This window comes from Macaca thibetana, chromosome 6 (assembly GCF_024542745.1).
Source record: "Macaca thibetana thibetana isolate TM-01 chromosome 6, ASM2454274v1, whole genome shotgun sequence".
Classification (NCBI taxonomy): Eukaryota; Metazoa; Chordata; class Mammalia; order Primates; family Cercopithecidae; genus Macaca; species Macaca thibetana.
In genome coordinates this window covers 29,252,481-29,277,744 of record NC_065583.1, presented here as the reverse complement: position 1 = coordinate 29,277,744, position 25,264 = coordinate 29,252,481, and the positions used below count along the sequence as shown (strand labels likewise).

The following is a 25,264-nucleotide window of genomic DNA, read 5'->3' as shown; positions in this document are numbered from 1 at the left end:
TGGACAGCTCAGCCTCACTAAGCCTTGGTTTCTGCTCATAAAGAAGAAGCTAATAATGCCTGTTTCTCAGAAGTTTGAAAGTCAAGGGCCAAACAGAGGGCATGGCCTGGGGTAGATGCTCTCCTTAGAAAAACTATCCAAGAAAACCTGCTTATAGCATGACAGTGATAACCTGTTTCAAGCTTAACATGTCAAATATTTTCCCTTTTCTGGTAACTGGAGGACAAAACCCTCAGTGGCCATGCCTTCTTGGTGGAAGGTAAATTTCCTCATCTGTCATCAGGCTGTGTAGGAACTCTCTTTTGTCAGCCTCTAGAGATCCGCCCTTCTCTCTATGTGTCTCTGGAGGGGTTGCCAGTCATAGGACCCTTCACTCCTCTACCACAGGAGAGGACAGGTGGCCCAAGCCAGACCAGCCATGTTCTCCTTCCATGTTCTCCTCTAAAGCTTAACGCATGATGGGAACACTCTTGCTGTAGTCAAGTTGAAAAGCAAGAAGTTAGAACAGGGTTATTACAAGCCTGTTTGAGAAAAAACGGTTCATGAATTCCTTCTATGGACAACTCCAGACTCTTCTTTCCTGACTTCATAAGTCCATGACATTCATAAAACTCTAACTCATCCTCCAATTCCAAACACTACCGCGTGCCATCCCATTGAGCTCTTCTTTTTCATGAGAGAGTTAAGAGTAGTGTCTGTTGCCAGCAAAGAACTTAACTGGTATATGATGGAAGTTTTCCAACATGGATGAGGGTCTTCCCTTTTAATATAATAAGACTGCATTTACTAATTAATTCCTAAAAAGCAAAGGTTATATACTTTTGCTTTTATACAAGTATTGACTCTACTAGCGTAGACACGGGATCTTTGAGCCAAGAGGGGCCCCAAAGGACATCCAATCTAAAGTCTTCATTAATAACTGAAAAACCTGAGGGCAGAGATTGAGTGTGACTCCCACTGTCCTTTGGTGGCAGACCTGGGTTTAGAATTTAGGTCCCCTGACACTGAGCCTCGTACTGTTTTACCTCTCGTCATCCTTAACGTATGTTTGTGGACTTAATGCTTTGAGCTCAGCACCCTCAAGACCACAGTAATAGCTTGTATCCTCATGAAAGCTAACAAGATTTCTTTCTTCTGCGTATAATCCACACTTGTGCCCTAGACCAGGTTTCTGGTGTATTTCAGGCTGCTGGTCGAAAGAGGGGATGGAGGCCAGAGAGTGACGTTGAATTTATACAGCCCAGAGCAGTATACAATCAACAGTTCCCAAGCTTCATTGAAGCATGGTCTTTGCACAAGAGAGCCACATACTTTGAATTTCTTCCTTACCAGGGATATTCTGACCCTAATCAATAATTTATCTTCTCTATCCAGAAAGCCTTCAAAGTGGGAGAGAAATCCACTCAACACTAACAGAAATAAAGAAATAGAGACAACAATTTGCTTTTCCCTTTACAGATTTCAGAGAATCTTGAAACAAAACAAAAACAGTAGACAAAAAGAAAAAGCATTAGAGCAAACACTGGGCCTTTTTTTGTAAGCAGCAGGAAAGAGGAAGGAGAAACATGCAAGGGCAGGTGTATTTTTGAAGAACAATTTATTTTTCTTTGGGTAGATACCCAGTAGTGGGGATTCCTGGGTAAAACAGTAGTTTTATTTGTAGCTCTTTCAGAAAGGGTGTGAGTAGGCCTTGTTTTAATAAAGTGTGTGTGACACATTTAACCAGGGGAAAAGAACAAAAACATTGGCTAAGAACTGTTGAGCACTTTCTGTGAGTCAGGCACTGGCTTCAGTGTTATTTGTGCTCTACAGCCATTTTGGGAGGAAGTATTCCCACTTTAGAGATGGGGAAACTGAGGGTAAGAAAATTGAGTTCATTTGTCCAAGGCCACACAGCTAGTAAGTAGTGGAGCTACGCTTGAAACTAGGGTGATTTAAACTCCAGTCCCTTATCCAGTATGCTTTACCGCATCCTAACCACAAAAGGAATGTGTCCATAACATGCTTTTGAAATCTGCAACAAGCCACACAATTCCTTCTTTCTGCATAAATAAATTAGGATAGAAACCCAACTTTGCAAACTTAATCATTCTTTTTCTTTTTCACCTGAACCAACCTTTACCAAGTGCTTGGAAAAGGTCACTTAAATCCACAGCCCAAGAAAAATGTATCTTTGTGATTAATATTTGTTAAAATGAGGAGTGACATGGTAATAAAATGGAAAGGTTTGGGGGCCTTTGGGAAAATCCATCTGACTGCAGGCTGTGGTTTCAGTAATGAGGCTGCTATTTTCCGGTCATGAAGGTAATGTTTTTTGATGCAGGTGGAATTATTAACAAGGTGAACGTATCTGCCTGGAGGGTGGAGGGCTAGAAAGAAACTGCCTTGGGAAAATGGCTCAGGGTGGGAGGCCACATGCCTTTCCTTCTTCATTTTCAGAAGGTATGAAAATTTCACATGCTGGGAGTGGTTTGTTCTCTCTCCTTTCTCCTGCTCTCATGGTAACTCATTCAATGGCATGTGTGTATTTGTGCCTGGAACGGTAGGGGGACAGGAAGAGTACCAGAAGAGAGGCAAGATGAAATTGAAGAAAGTATATACTTAAACCATTTTCTCCACTGTCCAGAAGTTTAGTTCAGGTTATTCTTCCTATTACTCACCAGTAGGGCTGGCTTGCCTGGCAAGTGGAGTAATAGCACCTAGGGCATACTGGGCAGCAATAGAAAGGGGTTAGAGTTTATGTGACGATACAAGGCCAGAGGACCCAGGAGTATACAAACCCTTGCTTTTACCCAGTTATTTCTCTTTTGATAAGCTTCCTGAAAAAAAAAGTAAAAATAAATACCATTTGACCCAGCCATGCCATCACTGGATATATACCCAAAGGATTATAAATCATGCTGCTATAAAGACACATGCACACGTATGTTTATTGCGGCACTACTCACAATAGCAAAGACTTGGAACAAACCCAAATGTCCATCAATGATAGACTGGATTAAGAAAATTTGGCACATATACAGCATGGAATACTATGCAGCCATAAAAAAGGATGAATTCATGTCCTTTGTGGGGACATGGATGAAGCTGGAAACCATCATTCTGAGCAAACTGTCACAAGGACAGAAAACCAAACACTGTATGTTCTCACTTATAGGTGGGAATTGAACAATGAGAACACTTGGACACAGGGTGGGGAACATCACACACTGGGGCCTGTTGTGGGGTGGGGGAAGGGGAGAGGGATAGTATTAGGAGAAATGCCTAATGTAAATGACTAATTAACAGGTGCAACACACCAACATGGCACATGTATACATATGTAAAAACCTGCACGTTGTGCACATGTACCCTAGAACTTAAAGTATTAAAAAGAAAAGTAAAAATAACACTGTAATTAGCTGGTTTTTAACTTAAACTCCAAAGTAAGAATAAACTGGGCCAGGTGTTTGTGTCCTCTTGTTGAGGCCAGAGGCAGCCTGGAGGAAAGTGAAGGAAGTCCAAATGACCTACTTTCCCTCCAAACTTAGGTGCCTGCCCATTCAACACTATGAAAACTTCCACCTGCTGATAAAGAAAGAAGCAGACATCAATGGAAAGACAGCATCTTGCTCCCACTGTCTCCTCAAGCTCTTCCAGGCTAGATAAAGCTCAGGCCTGACTACTCTGCCAGAAAAAAAGAAGACATCCAGAGATGTGGACGTGGCTGGAGAGAGATCCTCCAAGAAGTGGTATCAAGTCTGTATGTCTCTTTGAGAGCACCATCTTCAGAAAGAGCAACTCAATCAGTTTTTTGGACTCTGACCCACCAAATAATCATGACTTTCTTTGTGTGTATGCATGTGGCAGGGTAAGTGGTTGGGGTGGATTTAATGCCTTCCATCCTTGATGGAGAGACAGGAGCTGCAGAGGCACCCATAGTCCAAAAGGAAAGTTACTGACACTCCCCATCGACTCCTCCCCACTCAACGCACCTTCATCATCTTCTGCCCCAGTTACGTCTTTCCGGCTGAATGTGGTGTTCTCTCTTTTCACTCTATTCTGAATTTGCTGTCAGAGTGGTTTTCCTGAAGCACAACTTTGATTTTTTCACTAAATGCTCAAAAATACTCCATGGCTCTCACTCTCTGGAGCAGTGGTGAGCAGTCTGGCCCTCCTGTTTTTGTAAATAAAGCTTTATTGGAACACAGCCACATGTACATATTAGCCATGGCACTCTCATGCTACAAAGTCAGAGTTGAGTAGTTGCAACAGAGAATACATGACCTACAAAGCCTAAAATATTTACCATCTAGTCCTTAATATTAAAAAATTTGCCAAATCCTGGTTTAGAGAAATATGTCCAAACATCTGTTCCTGGCGTTTGAGGTACTTGTCAGTCTGGGCCCAATAAATCTTCCTTGTCTTGTCTGTTTCTGCTCCCCTTCAAGTACCTCATGTCCCAACCGAAAGGGAATCCTGACTTGATACCTTTTTGGTGGTTTTTGTACTGATTTTTTATTGATTTCTAACACACATATAGAAAAATATGAATATTTTAAGTCCATAGCTTGATGAATTTTCACAACATGTGTATCCCAATAACATCCAAATTAAGAAGCAATATGTATTATCCATACCCTAGAAGCCCTCCTCATGATCATTTATATCCTGATTTCTAACACTGTAGATTAGTTGTAGCTCTTTTTGAGTTTAATATAAATACCAAAGTAAGTATTTCTTTTGTTTGGCTTCTTTTGTTCAACAATAGGTTTGTGAATTCATCCACATCATCACACGTAGTTGTTGTGTGTTCATTCCCAGTGCTGTATTCCATTTTGTGTTTCATTATATCACAGTTTATTAATTCTATAGTTGATAGGCATTTGGATAGTTTCTAATTTGGGGCTATTATAAACAATGCTGCCATAAACACCTTTTTACATGTTTTTCGATTAGTATATATATGTATTTCTATTGGGTTAATACCTAAGTATGTCATTGTTGAGTCATAGGGTAAATACTACCAAAATGCTTTTCAATATACAAATATATACTCGTATCAGGAATGCTTGAGAATTCCAGTTGCTATTCAAAATCCTTGCCAACATTTGGGTTCTGGTTGGTGCTGATTTTTTCTCTTTTAGCAATTCTGGTAGGTATACTACAGAATCGTGTTGTGGTTTAAGTATGCATTTCCTTAATCTCTAAGAGGTGGAGCATCATTTCATAAATATTGGCCATTTGGACATCCTCTTGTAATGTGCTTGTTTAAGTCTTTGCCTTCTTCCCTTTCCGATTGACTTTTATTTATTTGTATCAAACTTTTATATATTTTGGCTCTGAGTCTTTTCTCAGATATGCATATTATACATATTGTCTCTTATTCTATGGGTTGCCTTTTCACTCAAGATTTTGATAAAGTTTCTAAACTTAATTCCTTTTATTTTTTTTGTTCATGATTAGCACTTTTGATCCTGTTTAAGAAATCTTTGTCATTTTCAAAATTATGAAGATATTCTCATATTTTCCTGTAAGCTTTCTTCCTACCTTTAGATTTTAAATCAGGAAATGATTTTGTATATAAATATATACGTATACTATAAGTAGGAGGTCAAGTTTTTTTCCCATATGGATATTTAATTGGTATATCTTCTTAAATTTTAATTTTTTTTTAGATTTAAGAGGTACATGTGCAGATACATTATGTGGTTATTTTATATAATACTGGAATAGGGGTGTCTATTGAACCCTTCCCCTAGATAATGAACATAGTGTTACCAGGGGTGAATCTGCATAGGTCTGCATAGGTCTTTATCCTTGCCTCCTCAGAGAAAATAATTCAGCTGAGGGGTAGAAGTAGGTTTAAGGCAGAGGGAGAGGCTAAGGCAAGTTTGAGAACAGGAGTGAGAGTTTATCAAAAAGCTTTAGAGCAGGAACAAAGGGAAGCAAAGCCCACTTGGAAGAGGGTCAAGTGGGTGGCTTGAGAGATTCAAGTGCCCCATCCAGACCTTGGCTTGGGGTTTTATACATTGGCATAGTTCTGGAGTTTGTGTTTCTTCTCCCTTGAGTCTTCCCTTGGGGTGGGCTATCCACATCAGCAGTGGCTTGCCAGCACTTGGGAGGGCCTGCGTGCACAGTGTGTTCACTGAAGTTGTACACATGCTCACTTGAGATGATTTTCCCTTACCAGTCAGGACTTCCCAGAGGTAGGTCATATATCATTTAAACTCTACCATTTTGCCTCTTAGTGTGCATACTTGAACCCATTCACCCAACTCCTGAAACCTTATTGGGAAGCTGCTGATCACTAGCTTCAGGTATTTTCTATCTATTGGAAGACTGTCTTTCCCTGGGACTGGCTGCAACTGATGATCATTTTAGAGAGACAGTTGATTAACTGCCTGACCATCACCTGATAGTCACCTGACATTCCTGGGTGGAGGCCCTCTCCTGCCCTGCTCCTGTCTGCCTAGCTACCTACTCTAACAATAGTACCTGATTACCCAATAGGTAGTTTTTGAGCCCTTGTTCTCCTTCCTCCATCCCCCACTTCTGGAGTCCCAGTGTCTATTATTTCCATATTTATGTCCATGTGTACTCATTGTTTAGCTTCCACTTATTAGTGAGAATATGTAGTATTTGATTTTCTCTTTCTATGTCAATTCACTTAGGGTAATGGCCTCTAGCTGCATTCATGTTGCTGCAAGGGACATGATTTCCTTCCTTTTTATGGCTATGTCATATTCCATGGTACATATGTACCACATTTTCTTTACCCAGTCCACCATTGATGAGCCCTAGATCGATTCAATAATTTTGCTATCGTGAATAGTGCTGTGATAAACATGCAAGGGCAGGTATATTTTTGATAGAACAATTTATTTTTCTTTGGGTAGATACCTAGTAGATACCTCCTGGGTTAAACAGTAGTTTTATTTGTAGATCTTTCAGAAATCTCTGTACCATTTTCAATAGGGGTTAAACTCATTTACATTCTCACCAAGAGTATATAAGCATTCCCTTTTCTCTGCATCCTTGCCAACATGTTATTTTTTTATTGTTTCATAATAGCCATTTTGATTGGTATGAGATGGTATCTCATTGTGGTTGTAATTTGCATTTCTCTGATAATTAGTGATCATGAGCATTTTTGTTACATTTCTTGGCCTCTTGTGTGTCTTCTTTTGGGAAGTGTCTGTTTCATGTCTTTTTCCCACATTTTAATGGGGCTATTTGTTTTTTTTTTTTCTTGTTGATTTATGTGTCTTATAGATTCTGTATATTAGTCCTCCATCACATGCATAGTTTGTAAATATTTTCTCCACATTCTGTAGGTTTTCTGTTCACTCTGTTGATTGTTTATTTTGCTGTGCAGAAGCTCTGTAGTTTAATTAAATCCCACTTGTTGATTTTTGTTTTGTCGCATTTGCTCTGAAGTCTTAGTTGTAAATTCTTGGCCAGAACCAATATCCAGAAGAGTTTTTCCTAGGTTTTCTTATAGGATTTTAATAGTTTGAGGTCTTGCATTTAATTCTTTAATCTATCTTGAGTAAATATTTATATATGGTAATAGGTAGGGTTCCAGTTTCATTCTTCTGCATATGGCTAGCCAGTTTTCCCAGCAAAGTTTATTGAATAGAATGTCCTTTCATTGTTTATTTTTGACAACTTTGTCAGAGATCTGTTGGTTGTGGATGTGTGGCTTCATTTCTGGGTTCTCTATTCTGTTCCCTTGATCTATGTGTCTATTTCTGTATGAGTCGGTTTTTCAGTTACTGTAGTCTTGTAGCATACCTTGAAGTCAGGTAATCTGATGCCTCTGGAGTTTTTTTTTTTTTTTTTTTTTTTTTTTGCTTAGGATTTCTATGGCTATTTGGGCTCTTTGTTTGGTTCAATGTAAATTTTAGTTATTTTCTAATTCTGTAAAAACTGATGTTAGTAATTTGATAGGAATTACATTCAATCTGTAGATACTTTGGGAAGTATGGTCATTTTAAAGGTATTAATTGTTAAAATCCATGAGGATGGAATGTTTTTTCATTTGTTAGTGTCATCTATTATTTCTTTCATTAGTGTGTTGTAGTTCTCATTGTAGATATCATTCTCCTCCTTGGTTAAATGTATTCTTAGCTGTTTTATTTTTTTGTGGCCATGATAAATGAGATTATGTTCTTAATTTAGGTCTCAGCTTGAACGTGGTGTTGGTATATAGAAATGCGACTGATTTTTATACATGGATTTTATATCTTGAAACTTTACTGAAGTCACTTATCAGGCCTAGGAATCTTTTAGAGGAATCTTTAGGGTTTTCTTGGTATAGAATCATGTCATCAGTGAACAAAGATCATTTGACTTTCTCTTTTCCTATTTAGATACCTTTTATTTATTTTTCTTGCTTGATTTCTCTGGCTAGGACTTCCTATGTTGAATAGAAGCAGTGAGACATCTTTGTCTTCTTTTAATCTTTACGGGAAATGTTTCTAACTTTTTTCCATTCAGTGTGATGTTGGCTGTGGGTTTGTCACATATGGCTCTTATTATTTTGAGGTATGTTCTTTCCATGCCTAGTTTGTTGAGACTTTTTATCATAAAGCGATGTTGAATTTTATTGAATGCTTTTTCTGTGTCCGTTGAAACAATCATATGGTTTTTGTTTTAATTTTGTTTATGGGATAAATTATATTTATTGATTTGCATGTATTGAACCATCCTTGCATCCCAGGAATTAAGCCTACTTGGTCATGATGAATTATTATCTTTTTGATGTGGTGCTAGATTTAGTTTGCTTGTATTATGTTGAGGATTTTTGTGTCTATGTTCATCAGGGATATCAGCTTGTAGTCTTCTTTTTTTTTTTATTGTGTCCTTACCAGATTTTGGTATCAGGATGATACTGGACTGCTGTGTCACCATTGTTATTTATCAGTTTGCTATTTTCTTGCATAAATACTGGGCAAGGAAATCGCTCTCTGTATTAAAAGAGTATGTCATTTACAATAGCATCAAAACCTCCACATTCAGAGGAATAAACATAAAAAACGATATGTAACCCCCTACATGAAAACTATAAAACATCACTGGGAAAAACAAAAGATAAAATAATGATAACATATATATGTGTGTGTGTGTATGTGTGTGTGTAGTACAAATGTGTATGTGCATATGTGTATGCACATATATATAGTATACAGTATGTGTGTGTATAGAAATATATGTCTATATATTTATATATATATATAATTTGCCATAGCTTTATTATAGATTCTAAATATAGTAGCCTATGTTGTTGTTCTTTACTTCCACTGGCCTTGGCACTTTAAATTCCCATATACATTTTAGGATTAGGTTGTCAGTTTGTCTTAAAAATTCTGATGTGCTTTCAAAAAGGATTACAGGGAATTTGTAGATCAGCCTGGGAAGAATTGACATATTTATTGTATGCCAATATGTCTAATACATGAACATATACCTTCATTTATTTAGCTTATCTTCTGTTTTTGTCAGTGATGTTTGTAGTTTTCTGTATCTATTGTCACATTTATTCCTAGGAACTTAGTGTTTTTTAATGCCATTATTAGTGCTACACTCCTTGAAACTTAATTTTTCTAATTTATAGTGTTACTAACATATGGAAATACAATTAATTTTTATAGATTGGCTTTATTTCTAATGACCATGTTTAGTTTACTTATTAACTCAAATAGTTTATCTGTCAATTCTTTTGTATTTTATAAGTATACAGTCATGTTGTTTATTTAAATGACAGTTTTACTTCTTTATCTTTCTATCCTTATGTTTCCTATTTATTTCCTTGCTTTATTACACTAGCTAGGACAAATACAGTGTTACATAAAAGTAGTGATAGTGCATATTCAGTTTCTCTCCTGCTTGAGGCATGTGTCCCTCAACTCAGCATGACTTATTGATTTGGTCTCCAGAAACCATTTGAGTGAAAGGACTTGATGGGCTGGTAATTGTTTACAAGGGTCTCTTATGGCTGGGAAGAATAGTTTGTTGTTCCTTCTTTCTTTACTCTGTTTTTAAACTATCCTTCAACTATATATGGAGGATCAAAATCTACTTATTAGATTTTCTGGGATAAGTGAGTATAAACCTCTTTCTTTGGTGTATATGCCATAGATATGATCTTAATTATTATGTAGTAAACATGTATTATCTATTAAACATTTATTGACTTTGCTTGCATGAGTTCATTTGATGATACCAATAATCCTGTAAGGTAGCCATAATTATTTCTTTTGTATAGACAAGTGTCTTTGGAATTAGAAATTATAAACTTGCCACAAATCACCCAGCTGGAAGTGATAGAGTTGAGTTTTGAACCCAGGCGTTTGACTCTAGAGCCCCTACTCATTGTACAGTACTGATCCACATCAAGTTCAAATTTGCCTTTTTATAATTCCTTTGTGACCGCACAGAATAAGCATGCTGTTCCTTTCCCAAGAAAGCCCTCTAGTTGTGTGAAGTTAGCTTTTATCAGTCTTCTAACTGTCCTCCAGATTAAATATTCCTAGTTTCTGACATTCCTTGAATGACAAGCCTTAAAAATATCTTTTGTTTTTCCAGTTACCAATTTCCTTCTCAAAATACCTCTCCAAGCATCGTGCTCAGAGTGGAAGTGGGGCTGGCGATGTTGTATGGTTTGTTGAAATGGTTTAAAACATGAAATAGAACCTTGCCCTTCTCTATTGTGATCCTTATATCCTTTATATTGCATCCTGAGATTGAAGCAACTTGGTATGGATTTTAGAGTTCAGAGATTTTATTCTGATCTTAGTAAAGCAATTTGCAAGTTTTATGACCTTGGGCAAGTCACTAGATTTCCCCAAGCTTCACTTTTCTTATCTATAAAATATGGGACCATAACTCCTACCCTGGTTACCCCCTAGCAAATGATGGGAGACTCATTTGACATAATGGAGATAGAAATGTCATTTGCAAACTAAGAAGAGCTCTATCAGTGTTATTTTTAGCAGATGCATTAGGGTGTTGACACATACTGAGTGAGTATTTGTGCAGAGTGGAGCTGAACTCAGTCATAAAGAAAGTGAACAAAAGGGAATGTAATGGCATCCAGCCAACATAAGGAAATGCTAAATGGGCTGTATAGGGGAGAAAAGGGGGAGAGTGGAATTAGCCTCAGGAAAGAAGGACATATACAGACCTGAGTGTTCAGCTGAGATTTTGGAGAAGGTGCCATGGTCCACAAGGTCAGTGAGGACCAGGAAATCATAGTCAGATCTGGTGACTTGAGATGCTGAATTGTATTTTTTCCTTCCAGTGAAATGGTGAGGCAGAGCCATTACTGCCTCCTCTCCCCCACCCATCCCACAAGGCTAATTATTATAAAAATTCTCTGTCATTTCTTTGCAACGGTCCACAGCCTAACTAATTTAAAAATGCAAATGAATGCTAAATTACAGTCAGGTTCGGAGCTTGTTTCCTGCCTATGCACCTAGAGACGGTAAGCGTCATTGCTACAGCTGGAAATCAATCTTGAGCACCCTGGGTGATTTGATAATGGCCAGTGGCATCGCTGCTGATGTCACAAGATGCTCGGTTGATGGTGAATTTCAGCAGCATTGTGGACTATCAATCTTCAGCCTGTCTCTGCCTCTGCAGTGGCATACTGCAGCATCATGTTTTTTTCTACTGAAAACCAAGGAACCCTCCCTCTGCCATCTGTCAGCCTTGTGATAGGCCAAGTGCTAAGCCTGACTCTGGTGGTTGGATGTGTCTGCCTTATAACAGCCCTCCTAGCTGTGAGCTTTGGATGTGGAAGCCTGTTTGGTGATTACAATGATGATGAGAAATGGAGTCCTGCATGTCTAGTAATCCTTAGATTAGTGAGTCTCGCAGTAACCTCCTAGGATCTGGGGTGTTTTTAAAATGCAGACTCCTGGGCTCCAATTTAAATATACTGCATTGGAATCCCTAGAGATGGATCTTGGAAATGAATTTTTAAAAACAGGGATCCCAGGTGATTCTTATGCATATTAAAGTTTGGGAAATACTGTCTTACATTGTAAAATGATGAATTATTGGGGCTGAAGGAAGCCCTAGAGAATTTCTTGTCCAGTGGTTTTCAGCCTTGGCTGCACATTAGAATTACTTGGAGAGATTTTTAATTTGCAGTGCTGGAGGTCCTACCCTACACAAATGTCATCAGAATCTTTAGGGTTGGGACCAAGCCATCAGTGTTTTAAAGCTCTCCAGTTGATTCCAACATTCAGCCAAGGCTGAAAATCACTGCTGTAGTACAACCGTTGCTTTTACTGTGGGCGATAGTGTGACCCACAGGGGTACCATCTCTGAGAGGGTCAGTGGCCCAGACGGGATGAGAATTCAGATTTCTTGCTGCTGATTGGTACTCCTTCTACCATAGGGATCGTTTCTCTTTGTTGAACCAGTGGCAACTCCTATTCTCTCTCTGGTGTTCTATTTTATCTTGTAATACCTGATAATTTGATTTCCTTATAAGCCAGATCTTGTTCTCTCCAGGTGGACCTCTGACTCCAGCCAGAGATCCCTGACTCAAGCTTTAGCCTAAAGCCTATCCCCAGCCATAGACTCACCCCCATGCCACCCCAAGTTCCCTGAGGCCTCTGTTAATTGGATAAGGCTTGCTGGGCAACCAGGCTTCTAGCTCTGGCATTAGTTTGGTGCATGTGACTTTTAAGCAAACAATAAAACTTCTTTTGACTCTCGTTTCCTTCCCTTATACAGAGTGCATGTAATGAAATCAAAGTGCTTTGCTGAGAAACGGACTGCTTTTCAATGCCATAGCCTAGCGCTAGGCACAGAGTAGGCATCCTGTAAATACTTAATGAAATAAATAATTAATTGAGAAATGCAAATGTAAACATTACATAATCATTCCCACTGGCTTATCTTCTCCCAAGATGATGCACATATTAAATTTTATTTCAAGAGATTTGCTTGCAGTGAAAATTTCTGTATAGTGTATCTATTTCTAGCCCTAGTGAATGGCTTAATGATACCTAACATGTATCTTTCACAACAAAATTTTGTGAACAGAATAACTTGAACTATTCCTGAGAACTTGGTATAATGGATTTTCCTTTAGATGAGGAATAATTATATCTTTACCTACCCAAGTCCTTTTGACAGTGGAAAGAAATTTAAAGGATGAGAGAGATACGGCCAACCAATGAAGGCATCTCTTGTGTTTTATCTGTGTATGAACTAAAGTTCTGGAATTTTTGAACTTAATAATGATGTGTTTTGTTTCATTTGGGGAGATAATTTGATATCAGTAAATCCTCAGAGTTGACTTAGGCTTTCATAATTTCTTACCTATCATTCATTGTAGCACTGTGCTTATTTCAGAACTTTTGGACCATGAGTTTCCAGTTTATAGCTAGGGTGAAAAGCCAGTGGCTGTGATAAGGACATGGTCTAGATATTCATTGACAGATGTTTGCTGATATAAGCCAAGCACTGTGCTGAATGCTGGGAATCCATTGTTGTCTTGAAAGAGACCCACTTCCTGCCCTCCTGGAACTGTGGGCTGGCAGGGGAGGCAGGCGTGAATCAAAGCAGCATACAAGTTGCTGAACAATCATAGATAGAGATGAGCATTGTAAACGAGTGTGGCTCTGTAACAGTATTTAGTAGAGAAACCTGACTCAGGCCAGAGGGTCAAGATGGCATCCCCAAGGAAATGATGACGAGAATACAGGAAAGAGAAACAGAAGCTGCTTGTGTGCAGGGGGCAGGGACATGGTTTAGGCAGATGGCAAAGCATTTGCAAGGCCCATGAGAGGAATGAACTTGGTGAGTTTTAGGAACTAAAAGAAAGTTTTCAGTTAGGTAGGGTTACCTGATAAGCTGCTCATAAGGATAGGGAAGAGTCCATCTCTGACTGTAATTGTCTGGCCAGTGTATCACAACCTGACTTGGAAGGTTAGTCTAAAGAGAGATTTGGGTTAAGTATGTGGTCTGAATTAGGGCTTAATCAGTCCTCTGGTAAGTATCAGGATATGTCCAACATTAGGAGCAAGGTTGAGGCCAATAAATCATCTATATTTTTAACAAACATTTATTGAATTTCTAGCATGTGCCAAATAGGTTAGAGTGGGCCAGGAGAATGGAGTAAAAGTCAGTGTGCAATATGATTAGGCATGTTAGCTATGGACAGACAGCTGTGGGGTTGTGTCTAGACCACACAATGTAAGAGTTTGTTCGTGTCACCTAATTTTTCTGTTTCCATTTTGCAATCATCAAACTGGGGATAATAACAGCCTTTTCAAAGGATGGTTATGAGGATCAAATGAGTTAATGTATAAAAAATACTTAGTGCCAGATGCATCATGGATATAATTAATATTGGCTCTCTGCAAATCAGCTGGAAAAAATAAGAAAAAAATAATCAATCTTTCTAAGTCTGGGCTTTATATACTGAGAAAATCCCCAGAGTTTCTCATGGGACAGGTGAAGGGACAAAGAGAGATTTCCTACCAGCTGCGTCATCCACCCAAGAGACTCAGCTGGCACATTCTTTGTCCCGGTAGACAGCAGCTTGCCATTGGCTGATGGTGGCAGTAGGCCAGTCACTGAGTTTAAATAGAATTTTCTTTGCAAATTGACATAGCAATAAAATTACGAAACTGCTGTGTTTATCTTTCCAAATAAAAGACAGATTTTAAGTACATTATACCAGTGTAATTGAAAATCAGAAGCAAATGAGAGGATGTGCTGTAACTTCTATGCTAATGTGAGATCCCACTCTCCTGACCCCCAGTGAGGTATGGGAGGAGGAGCAGGTGGGGAAAAAGGTATGCTTGCAGTATCCCTGTATGCAGAACTGTTTAGATGAGCTGAATTCTCAGAGTGATAGCAGCTCACTATTTGGGAAACTCGAAGCCCTAGATTCTCTCTAGGGATGCAAATACAGCAACTTGGATTTCAATTAAGATTCTGCCATCCCCATGATAGAGTTCTCTTAATCCTTCTTTAGAGGTGCTGCCTGGGTAATAAAACCTGCAGGCTGCAGGCAGGTTTGTTTAACCCAAACTTAACTGACAAAGCTCTCTGAGACATGCTCACCTGCTTAGAATCTGCGTATCACCTCCTATTGGCTGTGTGTGGGGCATTGCAATGCCTCCATGTGGTACAGGAGGCTGGCCTAAGAGTTCTGAACTGCAAACCTTCACGGAAGATTCCTGGACTGGCTGGCAACCTGGTTTACGTTATTTATGTATTTACGTATTTATTTATTTAGTTGTTTTTGTTGCCTTAGAGGTCTGCACCTGATGGTGGCAGTGAGGAGGTTGAGGTGAGCTTCCATCTCTTGGAATCCCACCATACTTACTCAACTCATGTCAAATTAATACTATTTCCATGTGAATAATTGAAGATATTTCCTGAACTTTAAAAACATGAAAGAAGGCATCTTTTAAGAAAATCTTTGCTATTTAAAAAATACTAGCCATGCACAATCCAGACAAGAAGAATATAGTTTGAGACAAGTTCCTGGGAAGATTATCACCCTAAGCCTCTCCTGTATAGAGTTTTCCCCACTGACACCTGTTCATCCTTCTTTGCTTTATTCAACAGCATCCTATGGCTAACTCCTAGGCATAGTGATGCAATTCTGCCTGGAGATACAGATTATCCTCACATGAGGCACAAAACAGGTAGAAAAATGGGCATTCATGATAGGGGGCTGGTAACAGTGTGTTGCCTGCAGAGAATGGATAATAAAATTTTGCTTGAAGAATATTGGCAATTGAGTATTTGCAGAATATTGACAATTGAGTGTGCTTAAGGTGGCTTTCATTAATGGAATTGTTTAGAGAGTACTCATCTTTGGGCTTTCTGTGTGAGACTAACTGGAGTGAATTCTTAGGCCAGTGTCATTGATGATCAGACAGAAGTTGCTGACTGAGAATGCACTTGGAATTCCCTGTCATTTCTACTTTGACTTGAAATTCCATTCCCTGGTAGTCTCATATACTGAGGCCAGCATGACCTAGAGAATCAAGCGTGTCTATTTTTATTGGGAAACATGTAGAGGTGATATGGTCAAGATGAGATCTGGCTCTTCTTGCAAGATGCCTGTGGTACTGAAGGAAGAAGTTAAACCATGTGGGCATTATTGTCAGTAATATGGACTGGATGCCCTCACCCAGCACAGAAATGCAGGAAATAACATTTTATTTTTTCTTCAGTGAAAAACATTGGTAACAAAACCTGTGTTGTCCTTGCTCTGAGCACTCCTGAGCTGGAAAACCTTTTCTCTTTGTGTCCCGGTTTGCCCAACTATAAATGCAATGTTGGACTAAATGATCTCTAACATTCCAATGTGTGGAGAGAGCTTTGGATCCCTGAGATCTGAGATTGAGTACCACATTTAGCACTGATTGGGCAAGTTCATTCTTTCCTCTGGGCCTCAGCTTGCTGTTAGACTGAGGGGATTGGATAAGATGTCCTTAAGATCCCTCTCAGTCCTGAAGAGTAGATGGACCATCACTATAGCATGGAGGCAATGATCAGATACTGGCCCCTGAAACATAGCCACATCATGTTGAGAATCTAATAGAACAGAGTTATCTTCCATCAGAGAGAATTATTCATCCTGTCCCTCAGTGGGCATTTTCTCTTCCATCTCCTTGGACTACTTTGAGCATCCTCAGAGGCTCAGGCCATGCTCACTGCTCAGTGTTGCAGAGCAAATGCAGATAAATGGATGGTGTTGGGAATTCCATTTCTGCCTGTGCTGAAAGATGTTTTGAAGTTACCATATGCTGCAGGAGATGAAGTGAGTGTGTACAGAGGAGAGATGTGATAAAGGTAACTTAGTTTGATAGCAGTTCAAACAAAAAAATCTTTGACATAGGGTAGCTACTTCACATTAGTGCATTGAGACAATAGTTAATGGGATTGGAGCTAGATTCACTTCTATCAATAGAGGGAAGGATGGTCACAGTTCCATGTAGGAGGGAGACAGTACTCAGCTCCAAACATGTCACTGGAGATACGTTTCAATTTTGTTTGGAAGGAAGCATTAACATGGTGGGGCACATCCAGAGAGACAAGAAGGGAGATAAGTTAAAAACACATGGGATATAAAGAATAATTGAAGTGTGCAGGGTAAAGATGTTAAGCTGAAAGTGATGGGAGAAGACCCTGCTATGAGGAAGTGGTATGTGACTGCAGAAAGGAGAAGGGAGAAGATTTATGTCCTTCTAGATGAAACAATAGTCTGTTGTAAGGAGATAAATACTGACAGGATAAAAAGCCTTTCAGAATTTCACAACATTGGAAGGCATTTTTGCACTAATCAAGGAGGTTGTTATAACTGGAGGTGCTCAAATAGAACTTGGGAGATCTGTCTTCAGAGATGCTGTATTGAATGGGAGGTTTGGCACGGAAACTCTTCTCTAGCTCTGTTATTTTATGCTGGATACATAATAGAATTAAGCCCTCAAGCTATAGTTATGGTTCCTCTACTGACTTGCTATGTGAGCTTAACTGGGTCACTTAACTTTTCTGGACTTCAGTTTACTCATCTGCAAAATTGAGATAATAACGTCTGTCTAATAATACCCAACAATAATGCTGCAGAAGACTGTGAAGATGGAATAATACATATAAAAAGACCTTGATGAATAGGAAAAACTGTGTGTAAATGACACGTTTGTGATGTCCTAATTCCTCATTCTCCAGCCCTTGTCTTGCCTGGCTGTACATCACTGTGATTAAGAGTAGCGGCTCAAGGGTTAGATTGATTGAGTTTGAATCTCAGCTCAGCCACTTGCTGCATATGTGATCTTTGGGAAGTTATTAAGCTTGTTGATCATGTTTCATAGTCAAAATAATGGGACTGATAAGAGTAATGTTGATTTTAGAGGGTCACTGTGAGGGTTAGTGCCATAATGCATGTAAAGTGATTTTCACGGTGCCTAGCACAGAGTATACTCTCTCTAAAGCTTTGTTCTTCTCACCATTATTATCAGCAGGCAGTACTTACATCTCTTCAGTTGATTGTGACACCAGCTAACTGATTTGTTGAGGTGTCTTTCAGAAATCTCTTAGAGAGACTTTAGTCCATCTCTGAATGTCCAAGGCTGCAAAGCGCAGAGAAGGCCCATGTAAATCCCTCGGGGCAGATCTAAACACAGCTACCAAAGTTTGTCAATTTGGTGACCCCAAATGTTTTCTTTTATTTGGAAGCTCATAATATTCCATCATAAATGTTTTATAATTGCTTCATGAATTATTCACCTGCAACTTAATAACCTTAAATTTTATGGGATTATGGTTTTATGGGAGAAAAACATTACAAACCTGGGACCCAGCTGTGAAGAGAAAATGCTGACATTACCAATGTATTTTCACTATGCGATAGAAGGTTTTTTTCTGGAACTATGAAATATAGAATATTAATAAAAGAGCAAATAAAAAAACTAAAAGAGAAGGAAAAATCCTTACATTGCTCTTTTTAAAAAATTTAATCTCAAAACTGTCTTTGCAATATTTTTTCCTATTGCCAAGGAGCTGATTTAGCTCCATTAGAGTTGGTTTCACCTTCTTTGGTGAAGCCAAAGAAAAATTGCTTGTTTTCCTTCCTTAGGTATCTGGTCTTTGTATTTCCCTATACTTTTATTCATTACTGAATTTTTTAGTCTGGAATCGTTAGTGATTTTTAAATTAGTATTACCCTCTTGCCATCCTAGACTGTTAGAGTGTTAGTTTTGAAATGTCAAAGTATCAGTTTTGAAATGTCTAATGCTGTCTAAGAGGAGCATTGTAATATAGTGAAAAAAGCGATGGTTAGATTTGAGTCTGAGTTTAGACTATCACTTAATTGATACATGACTTTAACAATTCCATTAAGTTTTCTCAGCCTTGCTTTCCTTTATAAGAGTAAGACGCTACACCAAGTAGGGAACTAATCCAGCCATACAGGTGATGGAAAGCTGGGATGTTGACAGGGCTGTGGAAGGATGAGTGGGAAGCTCGAAAGAGAAAGCTAGCTCATATCAGATAGCTGGCAGAGAAGTCAACTTGTGTTATGGTTTGAATGTATTTTCTCAAGTTTCTTTGTTGGAAACTTAATCCCCAATACAACAGTGTTGAGAGGTGGGGTGTAATGGGAGGTGGTTAGGTCATGAGAACTCCACCCTCATTAATGGATTGAGACTGATTATAAAAGACACTGAGGCTGTGAGTTTGATCTCTTCCTCTCTTGCCCTTCTGCCTTCTACCATGAAATGATGCAGTAAGAAGGCCCTCACCAGATGTGTGGCTTCTTGTCCTTGGACTTTTCATCCTCAAGAACTGCAAGAAATATGTCTCTGTTGTTTATAAATATCCCAGTCTTAGACATTCTGTTATAGCAGCACAAAATAGATGAAAACACTTGGATTTGAATTTTCATTGGGAGCAAACATAAAGCAATACCATCCTGTTATCTAATGTCAGGTAAGGGTGCTTACTCATCAGCTATTAAAACTGTTTTATTGAAATCATAGGACATGCATGCACTTTTTTTTTTAAGAATCAAAGAATAGTAGAAAGATAATAGAGGCAATGAAAAGTCTATTCTAGCTTTCCCATTTTACACATAAGAAAACTGAGACCAAGTGAGGAGGATAGATTTGCCCAAAGTGTTATGGTAGGTTAGTGGCAGAATCTGGGACCAAAAGCCTGGTTCTTGTTCTTTGCTTTCTACTTCTGGGCACTTGTCTAACAGAGAAAGTGCCACAAATGTGATACAGGTAGGGGCCCCTGGAATGGAAGACAGGGAGTCATTAAGAAAAGTGGGATGGGAGCAGATGTTGGGCAAGGTGCAAGTTGGAGGAAGAAGGCTAAGAAATGTGATTCAACCGTAAGCAAATAAGCCTTACAAGCAATGCTTGGGAGTCAGTGGGTGTTTTTTTGGACTAGTTAGACCTGAGCCATTGAGTTAAAACAGGACTAGGTGTCCCAGAGGCTGTACATCTTCCCCTTCCCACAATTTACACTGACCTCTAATAACATTTTACTAAAATTATCTGCCCTAATTAATTTTCCTGGCTGTTTTCTTTCTTATTGCTCTCCTGGCCACAAGGTAAGGACAATGGCTGCTTCTAATGAATGGAGAGAACAGTTGGGCTCAACTCATTTGCTCTAAATGGCTCTCTTTCCTCTGCCTAATGAAGCTTTGGGGATTTCCTCCCCTTGCTTTTTTTGGATAGATGATGGGAGATGACACCTGTTAGTGTCTGAGAAGACAGGCATTACTAAGAACTTACCCTCTAGGGCACCCACTATCCATAAAAAGATTATTGGTTTTGTTACTGGAAAGTCTGTCTACCTGTTAGCTAAGGAAGGAAGAGAACTGACATTTGCTATTGTGCTTATTGTGTGCTAAGTATTTTTCTGAGTTTTCCTTCTCTGGATTCCTAGAACATCCTGTGTATTCTTCTAACATACAGTTGCCAAGATCTGTTTTCCTGAAAACACTGCAAGCAACTTGAGAGCATGCATGCATAAAAACAGAAACCAAAGGACAAGAACCACATGATTATCTATTTCATATTTCCAGAAAATGCGAACGTAGAAAACATCTATCTCATAGTTGCATTCTTAGTCTCAATGTGACAGCCAACTCATAGTAAGTTCTTAATAGGTGTTTAACTGATAAATGACTCCTGGGTGGTAAATACACACTTTCTTACCCAGTACTCACCATCACCCTTACTCCTATTCATATTCCCATTTTACAGATAACTAAGGCAAGGCTCAGAGGTACTTGCCTAAGGTCTTACATGTAGTATATATATAGTTCTACATGACTGGAAAAAGTCCAGGCTCTTTCCATTGATTAAACATGTTGATCACTTATACGAACAATGTTTTATCTCTGGGTACCTGCTGAATTTCAGCATAGATCCCAATGAAGTGCTACCTTTGGAAAAGATATTGTGGATATATTCTCATGGCAGAAAAGATGCTATAAGCTCCAGTAACAAGTTTGCCCTGTACTTGAAGGTATTATTATGAACTAAGAGATGGCTTCAGATATGGTAGAAGTAGATGTGATAAGATAGCATGTAAATTAGAGACTGAGGAATTGTAATTATTAGAGGGGAAGATAATTTAGGGTCTTCCCTGTATAATATTGCAACTTTTTTTTTTAGCTCTGGCAATGTATACTTGAAATTGTTGACCCAAATATTTTTATTTTTAGTGGTTATGGAGCTATGTTGCTTAATGAGGGGATGGAGGCAGGCAAGAAGGGAATGGCTGAAAACCCTTGCATGTAGGAAGAATTGAAGAAAACAGGTAAAAATAGGAAAGGAGCAGGAAGAAGTAACACCCTGAGAGTTAAATCAAGGATGGACATTATTAAATGGAAGGCAGGGGATTTTAGTTTTGTGAGCATGGCCAAGTATGGGCTTTAGAGCGCCAAGACACTCCCCTGAAATTTTTTATAGGTATATTTCACTGAATATTTTATATGTATATATACATATATTTCATATGTATATTGCACTCAACAGAAGGTACATAGATTTCATTTTTCAAAGTGATCATTAACTTTTCAAAAGACTAACAACTGGTTTTGGGTAAATAAAAATAAGTCAAATTGTTCTAGGACCAGAGTTCCAGAATGTGGGGGATAATACCTTTTCAAAAAATGGATTTGGCAAATGGGTCTATGGGCAAGCCAAAATACTTAACATTTATTGAGTGTAAAACCTGTTTATACCATCAATTTAAGCCCCCTTTTAGATCCCTTTACATGCTATTTTATTGATTCCTCACAATAGTGCTTTGAAGAGGACCCTATTGTTATCCATTTTATATTTGAATAGACTGGGCACATGGAAGTTATGTAAATTGCCCAAAGTCACATTATTAGCAAATACAGAGCCATGATTGAAGCTGAGCAATGTAACTGTGGATCTGTCATACGAATTACACCCTGTATAGTCTCTCTAGAGGAAAGAAAGTGCCTTCAGGGATGGTTGAAGGCTCAGCATTTTTGCATGTCTTCCTATATTACTTGACTATATGACTCCACGATTGCAGCTATCCCAAATGACCTCAAGTTGGGTACCCAAACTAATTGTCAGGAGGGATTCTGGAAGGATAAGGACATGAGATACTGGTAGTCCCAGAGAAGCACCGGGAGACTAATCTCATGGTGGCAGCAGTAGAAAGGTCTTAGAGATTTGGGTGGCTAGGGAGCCTTCTGATCATGGAGAAGTTTGGAGGACCCATCTATGAAAGGGCTTTCTGGAACAGGACTGCTGGAGAGATTATAAAAGTTGATGCACTGCCTATAGAATTTACCCAGAGTTTTGGGGATGCCCCTTTCCACTGGGGGTGAACCCAAGTGGCCTTCCCTGGATGTGTCTCTGTTGCTTAAGCAGAAGCATAGAGAAGTGGAATGATTTCAGGCTCTAGTCATGCAGGCTTGGGCTCTTAGCTAAGCTTGACTCTCAGCTCCTGTCCCACCTGCGTTATGACCCTGGAAAAGTTTCCTATGTCTTTGAGTCCCCTTTTCTGTGAATCTGGGGCAAGTACAACCATCTACCTTAAAGGGCTGTTGTGAGAATTAAATGAAACAAGGAAGGTTTGCATGTAATAAGCCCTTAGTATATGGTAGCTGTTTAATTCCCTCTTAACCCAAGAAAGAACATGCCCATCATTTTCAGAAATGTTGCTTGACCCAAACAGGTTTTTGTTCTCTTGCCAGACTCTCTTATACTTCCTTTCTCTAACCTGCATCTTCTAACAGAATATGCGCATTGCTTCTCTCAGTTCTACATAAACTCTGCTCCTTCAAGGAACCAAGGAACCATTTCCAGCCAGCATTTAGTAAGAAAGGGAGCAAGAAAAAACTTTAATATAATGGTGTGCTGGAGCTATCCTGTACTATCTCATGAGATCCAACTGTTCATTGCTTAGGAATTTTGTGAGCTGGTTGACTTCACTTTGCAACCTTGAAATTGATCTAGGTGGGAATATTTATACTACAGAAATGGTCGAACATTACAACTTAGAGCTCCTCTTTTCTTTCTTCTCTTCAAGAGCTTGTTTTTAACATTGACCAGCACACCATTGAGTGTTAATAGTTAGAAAGTAATAGTAGTTAGGAAGCATGCCATTTGTCAGATGCTGTCCAAAAACTTTACATATAGTAGGTTGGTGCAAAAGTAATTGTGGTTTTTGACATTACCAAAATTTTTTGCTATTACAATACCAAAAACCTCAATTACTTTTGCACCACCCTAATACTAATTTAATTCTCACAACACCTTTTGAGGTGGTTATTGTTATTCCCGTTTTATAATGAGGGAAGTGAGAAAGTGAGTCGCCAGAGGTTATGTAGCTAGTTAATGACAGAATTGAGATATAAACTAAAGCAGGCTGGCTCCAAGGCCTGTGTTCACAGTCAGCTGTTCCACCTCTTGAGGATTCTTGTGAAGATTTAATAACTTATGTAAAGACTTGGCCCAGTCCTTGGTGCTTAGTAATTGCTTGATAAATATTAGCTGTTATTATTTATATCAGGAGTTCTTAAGTTTTTGAGGTCATGAAAATCTGATAAAGAAAGCTTTAAATCCTTTTTTCCTAAACGATGTACATTTGTTTAGTGTGTATCTAAACACACAGACACACACATACACACACACACACACACACACACGGTGAGATACAACCTTAGGGGATCCTGAACTCTTGGACACCCGTTGATTCTAACTCTACCTTTTGGGGGCCACATATAAGGCAGCCAGTCTCTCCTATTTTCCCATTACTGTCTTTCAGTGTTCCAAAGATAGGGATCAAATTTCCTTTGTGTTTATCTTTTTCCAGTAGAACATTCCATGTTTCTTTACCTTCTCTTCAGGTGCTGTTTGTGTACCCTCCCAAGCCACTCGCCCTCCTGCAGGTGTGCCCTAATTTGCTTTGTTTCTCTTGGTATGAGACCCAGAGTTGTGTAGTCTCATAGCCTTCTTCATTTCTCCTGATCTCTGTCTACCAATTGATATTTTTCTAGTTCTGTTTTTTCTCTGGTGTCCTAGCTCTAGAGGACTTTACAAGTTCTCTGGCATCTGGGATATAAAGTTGAGCTACAGTTTTAACACCCCTAACTTCACACACACACACACGCACCAGTATACATCTCACAATTAAACCATAAAATAATTTTAAATATGTGAACACATATCTTGGGGCTTCTTTACTTTCTTCATCTGGGCTTCAATGAACTGTAGACATCTACTTTGGCTTTCTTCTGTCTTTTAAACCAGTGGCCCCCAACCTTTTTGCATCAGGAACCGGTTTCGTGTAGGCAATTTCTCCATTGATGGTGGGAGTTGGGGGGCAGGGTCGGGATGGTTTGGGGATGAAACTGTTCCACCTCAGATCATCAGGCATTAGATTCTCATAAAGAGCTCACAACCTAGATCCCTCATGTGTTCAGTTCACAGTAGGGTTTGCACCTCTATGAGAATCTAATGCTGCCACTAATCTGACAAGAGGTGGAGCTCAGGCGGTAATGCCCACTCACCTGCCGCTCACCTCCTGCTATGCAGCCCACTTCCTAATGGACTGGTACCAGTCCATCCATGGCCTGGGGTTTGGGGATCCCTGTTTTAAACTTTTCTTGTACCTTCATTTTGCTTCCTCAACCCCAACCCCCTGACAGCATGTCTGCTCTCTAGCCTTGAATTCCAGTCTTACTTTCACTCAACAAAAGAAGAATAACAACTAATAAAAATTGCTTAGACTTTCTATGTGTGTATAATTTTGTATACATTCTCATTTAACTAAACCCATGCAACAAACCTATGATATAGGGGTTTCAAAGGAAATGGAAGCATAGAGGGATTAAGTAACTTGCCCAAGTTTTCACAGTTAATAAGTGGCTAAGCTAGAATTCAAACCCACCTTTAGAAGCTCTATCTTTGCGTGTTTTTCTTTGGTGTGCTCTGACTCCTTTTCCTGTATCACAGCATCTAATCGTGGTCTGACACATGGTCCCATCCTGAATATCTGTATTTATCACCGGGCTTTAGAAGTTCATAGTGTTAATAAGACAAAAAGAGATTTAAGTCACGGGGTATTGGGGAAATTCTTGCAGGTGGAGGATCTCTCAGTATTGTGCAAATACTGCCACACAAGTCCCACCAACCCCACCCCAGCCAACCAACCAACCAACCAACCATGTGCCTCACTGACTAGATCCGAGCTCGTTAAGGCTCATCTTCCCTTCTCTTCAATCCCAGAAAGAATTGGG

The 25,264-nt window shown here is 39.1% G+C and overlaps 1 protein-coding gene and 1 long non-coding RNA gene across 3 annotated transcripts in view; one reads left to right on the top strand and one right to left on the bottom strand.

The window, feature by feature from the left end:
- The window catches only part of LOC126956625 (uncharacterized), a 130,745-nt gene extending 125,949 nt beyond the window's left edge, over positions 1-4,796 (top strand). For both annotated transcript variants that reach the window (XR_007726432.1, XR_007726431.1), the window contains one exon: positions 3,531-4,796. This is a non-coding gene — a long non-coding RNA (uncharacterized LOC126956625). The remainder of the gene's footprint in view (positions 1-3,530) is intronic.
- ATOX1 (antioxidant 1 copper chaperone) overlaps positions 1-24,666 on the bottom strand; it is a 603,309-nt gene extending 578,643 nt beyond the window's left edge. The window contains exon 1 of the mRNA XM_050793706.1: positions 24,663-24,666. The gene's annotated coding sequence lies outside the window, so the exon portion shown is untranslated. The remainder of the gene's footprint in view (positions 1-24,662) is intronic.
- Positions 24,667-25,264: the final 598 nt, after the last annotated feature.